Source organism: Lagenorhynchus albirostris, chromosome 15 (assembly GCF_949774975.1).
Source record: "Lagenorhynchus albirostris chromosome 15, mLagAlb1.1, whole genome shotgun sequence".
Taxonomy (NCBI): Eukaryota; Metazoa; Chordata; class Mammalia; order Artiodactyla; family Delphinidae; genus Lagenorhynchus; species Lagenorhynchus albirostris.
The window spans coordinates 78,230,664-78,236,027 of record NC_083109.1 but is presented as its reverse complement, the minus strand read 5'-3'; positions in this window follow the sequence as shown (position 1 = coordinate 78,236,027).

The window sequence follows — 5,364 nt, the reverse complement described above, 5'->3', positions numbered from 1 at the left end:
TGCTTGTCTTTATTTTTGAGTTGTTTTTTAGCTGCTTGTGAAGTTAATTTTAAATTTGGAAAGTAGTGTCCAAATTTAGTGGAATGTACTGCGGAGTGAGCAAAGCGTCTTGCTTTCGGAAGTTACAAGATTTGTGAAATTATTTTAAAAGCTGGTGATGATCAGAGATGGGATGCCAACTTCCTGTTTTTTTTTTTCCCCAAAAACTAATATCTCTTTTTTTGGGGGGTGGGGGGATTTTTTAAAATTTATTTTTGGCTGCGTTGGGTCTTCATTGCTGCGCACGGGCTTTCTCTAGTTGGGGCGAGCGGGGGCTACTCTTTGTTGCAGTGTGTGGGCTTTTCATTGCAGTGGCTTCTCTTGTTGTGGAGCATGGGCTCTAGGCGCGTGGGCTTCAGCAGTTGTGGCATGTGGGCTCGGTAGTTGTGGCTCGCAGGCTCTAGAGCACAGGCTCAGTAGTTGTGGCACACGGGCTTAGCTGCTCCGCAGTATGTGGGATCTTCCCAGACCAGGGCTTGAACCTATGTCCCCTGCATTGGCAGGCGGATTCTTAGCCACTGTGCCACCAGGGAAGTCCCCAAACTAATTTTTCTAACAAATGTTACATGGTGTGGTCATAGTTTTTGGTCAGGTAAAGGAACTTTTAAAAATAACTGCTTGTTTGAGAAGAAATCCTAGGTGCTCCTCGTGTGCATGATGGGTGCTACTTCATGGCAAGCAGATTGTGTGTTTGAGGAGGCACTGCTGTGTAGTTGAGTGATTTTATGACCCAGTGGGCAAGGGGCAGGGCTTTGAGCTACGTGTGGGAGAGGCCAGGCTGGTGGGGAGGGTGCAGAAGTTGCTTACCTTGCGGTCAGAGCCTGACTGCAGCTTAATCTGGAGAAACGAGGCGGGGAGGATGGGTGCTGTTCCGGCCAAGTGCGTGAGGGACTGACGACTGCAGCTGCTCCTCGGCCGAGGGCTTGGAGGAGAGGACTTGATGCCGACGGGTGTTTCCTTAAAAGAGTGGGAGCATTCCTGATGCTGGAAACCCTCTGCCCAAAGTCAAGGAGTTGGAACTTGGTCTCCTGGAGGGTTTTCCTGGGGCTGGTGGCCAGAGGCTTGAAATCCAACTCTATGAGCCTTTTTTCCAAAGGTTCTTTGGATTCCGTCTTAAAGGGCCTGTGGAATGTTCAGACCCTTGGAAGGATCATCTATGTCTCCCAGTAATTCAGAGGTTTCTTATGATTGAAATGAGACTGCAGCTGTCTTTCTACCTCCCCCAGATGTTGCTGTTAATATGCAGTGGTTGCTTCTCACAAGCACCTCTTCCCTTGGCCTGTAATACTTTAGTAATATTAAGACATCACAGTGTTTTAGTACCTGTGTCTCATCCATAAGTAACTGAATTGAGACGGGAAGGTATGTCTTTCTCCAAATAAGCACCTAAATAAATAGGGTCATTTTCATAAAAGTTTGTACCACCTATGTGAGTGTTCCAGAGATAGGTTTAGACAGATAGTTGACATCTGGTTTCTCTCTGCTATTCTTGAACTGGTTTCAGAGAAACATTTTAGTGGAGTGCCAAGTGAGGCCCTTTTAATAAGGGGTTCAGGTTTCTAAGAATGTTCTTTCCTCGGAGTCCATTTTGTCCAAAGCCAGATTGTTTCTCCAGGTCCTGGGAGAGGACAAGTTTCCACAGCAGGCTTCCAGAAGCCTGGGTTTCCCCTCATGACTCAAATGTCTTGTTTCTTTAGGGAGGTCTTGGTGAGCTCGAGGCAGAAAGGGGGCAGTAGTCAGGAGGGGCGTACGTTCGGGTGAGGAAGGAAGGTGTTGCCATTGTTACCTAGCATCCCCTTTCCATTCGTCATTGCTTAGGGGTAGCCTGCTTTTCTCAGTGAAGGAAGTTACTTGGTAGAGATCAAGTCTAGAAGAAGAAAAACTGATTGACTTGAGTTTGTTAAAGCCACTCTGGCTTGAGATGCGTTAGAAACAACATTGCTTTGCTATGTCTTGAGATGGTGCAAGGCAGCCTCTAGAGATTCCTGTGCCTGATTTTTTAAACAACCTTATTATAATCTCTCTTCACGAGTTATGCTTCAGATACACTTTTGCTTCCTCTCAGTCTCTTCTCAAATTCCAAATGGCTGTTGAGGTCATGCGGGGTCACTAGTACCGCGACAAGGTTCACTCTTTAGAATGACCACCTCAGTAGGACCTGAGGGGGCCCAGTGCTGTCTGTGGGGCTACTTGGTCCCGTGGAGGACGGGGTCAGTGGCCTGTTTGCAGTTCAGCTGCTGCTTGATGTCTGCACAGTGGGATTTCTCCCCACTGTTTCTGTAGGGAAATTGGGAAGGGAGATGGGTCACGTCCTGAACTTTCTGAAGGATCATCTATACTGGAAGTCTGTGGCGCATGTCACAGATGGCTGTCTCCTGGCTCTCCCCACCCTCCCCAAACAGTTTGTCTGGCATGTAGGGTAGTGAACCATCCTAAAAGGTCCCCCTGAAGGGAGGCTGTGTGGATGGCAGGCTGGGCCCCTTGTGCTTCTTTCCAGGAACAGCTGGCCTGGGCCTGGCCACATCTGCTCTTGTTGGTGAGGAGCTTTGCTCTGTCTTTTGCATTTTCTTGGCCAGTCTTTAACAACATTGAGATGTTTGAGTTACTTTCTCGCTTGGGAGAGGTTCACAGGCTTATAAACACATCTAGTATCTGAGAGTTTTCCTTTTGCAGTTTTTTGTCATGAAAATGAGCCGAAATAATGAAAGCTCTGTACTTAATTATAGCCTCCTACTAATCTCTTCCTCCATCTGTAACCACACTCTAACTGTAGAATATTAAATATACAAACAGAAGCGCACTCCTTTGCAGCGGCAGGCTCTTTGGTTTTCAGTTCAGGCACTTAGAAAAAATCTGTTTCCTGTACCTGTCCTTCCGTTCACTGTGGGAGACAAGGTAAATGGTAATAAAATTACTGGCCTAGAAGCTTATCTTTCCAAACGGGATTGGGAGGGAGGGAGATCAGAGAAGCTTTCCAGGTAGCCCAGAGGTTCTGTAAATAGCACCAAGACTCCTCAGAATTGGTAGAAGTCTCTCACATGCGTTATACTCTTGAAAGTAAGAATATGCTCACTAGATTTTTTTTAAAATAATGTATCAAAATATAGATAAAACGGAGGTATTACATTCTAAAAATACATGAAGGGTATATGATGATTTCCTGCAGATCTGTAAGAGAAAAACAGTAGGAAACTAAGCAACACGTGAACAGGCATTTCACAGGAGAGGAAATATGGCCCCACAATGGTCAGCCTCATTAGCAGTCAAGGAGCTGTAAATCAAGACTACAAAGAAAATACTTTTTTACACCCCTCCACACGGCAAGAAGCCTGACAGACCGGTTGCTGGCAAGTGTGTGGGTCTCTCAACATGTTACAAATGAGACTGTGAGTACAGCCACTGTGGGAATTCATTTGAAATTAGCATTAACCTGAAAATTGAATGTTCCCACACTCTAGCCCAGCAGTTCCCCTCCCAGATATGTACCCAAGAGAAGTAACAGCCACGCAGCATGATAATTTTATACATAAAAGACACTTTAGAAATACACATAGATGACAAAAAAGTCACGTAGGTCGGGGGAGGCAGAAGAATTGGGAGGATATTCTAGGTTCCGTTGGGTAGTGAGGTCATGACCAAAGATAAATCATAAATGGCTGGAGATGAGGGACAGGAATGATGCTTGTCTGTACCTTGAGAGTTGAGGGTGGCAGACAGCTTTATAGACAGGCTCCAGGGGCTTCTAGAATGTTGTGTACGCTTCTCAAGGTGCATTTTTCTGAAGAAAATCCCTCCCTTCACGCTAGCCTTTAAGGCATGTATGATGCCCGAATATTCTGAGCCTTGGAGTTGTTGAGTTCTTAGAACTGCTGCATGACTACCTAGATATCTCGCTTCTGTAACGTGTACATAACTGACACTCAGCTGTGAGCTGAAAAGCCAACTAGCCCTGTTTGGAGTGATGAAAACTTTGAAAATAGACTGGTGACGGTTGTACAACGTGAATAATTAATGCTGCTGAATTGCACACAAAAGTGGCTAAAGTGGTAACTTTGTTATATATGTTTTGTCACAACTTTTTAAAATGTAATATACCAGCAACCATTGAATTGAAAACAAAAAAACAATAAAAAAAAACCCCGGGACTTCCCTTGTGGGCCAGTGGTTAAGACTCCACACTTCCAAGGCAGGGGTTGCAGGTTTGATCCCTGGTCAGGGAACTAGGATTCCACATGCTGCGAGCACAAAACAAAACCCAAGTGCACTAGCGTTTACACAACCGGACATGAAATATCTAATTTGGGTTTTTGGTTTTTTTTTTTTTTTTTTTGAAAACTGGTCTATAAATGAAATAGAACTTGGAGGAATTTGAGAATTGCCCAAAAGGGGGCAGGATCCTCCTTCCACTCAAGTCCAAAAAGGGTTTTTAGGTTGACAGGGCCCTGTTCTTTGTTTTTTGAGTAACTTTATTTATTTAATTTATTTATTTTGTGCTGTGTAGGGTCTTCGTTTCTGTGCGAGGGCTTTCTCTAGTTGTGGCAATCGGGGGCCACTCTTTATCGCGGTGCGCGGGTCTCTCACTATCGCGGCCTCTTTTGTTGCGGAGCACGGGCTCCAGATGCGCAGGCTCAGTAGTTGTGGCTCATGGGTGTAGTTGCTCCGCGGCATGTAGGATCTTCCCAGACCAGGGCTCGAACCCTTGTCCCCTGCATTAGCAGGCAGATTCTCAACCACTGCACCACCAGGGAAGCCCAACAGGCCCCTGTTTTTATAGACGGAAAATGGGCTCAGAGAGGGTGCAAGAGGGCTCCTAGGTGCCACTGTAGATGGGCCCTGAGACTTTGCCGGTGGTTGGCGGTCACTTCTCCAGCATCTGCCATCGCTAAGGCCGCGACAGAAGCCAGCATGTAGAACAGAGCGCCATTCCCACTGGACATGTTGGAGCTTCTGTCCGTCTCTGCGGGCAGGAAACCCTGGGCAGGTACCTAGTCCAGGGTTGGATGGAAACCAACACAGGCTTGTCCCAGTGGGTGAGGAGAAGCCAGGCAGGCGGTCCCAGAGAGCACCTGCGCTCAAGGGTGGTGAAAAGACGACAGGCTTTGGAGGCTTTGGAGTATGGGTTCAAATCCAGCTTAGCCTCTGAGCCTCAGTCGGCTCACCTGTATAAGAAAAGTAAGGTCTCCCTCCAAGAGTTGCCGTGGGACTTGAACGTAGCACTGCCCCACGTGGGATGAGGGAGGCAGCAGTGATTCTCAGGCTTGGGAGTCACGTGATGTCGGCTTTAGTCCTGGCGCCACCACTTGCGGGGATGCGGATTGCTGTTGA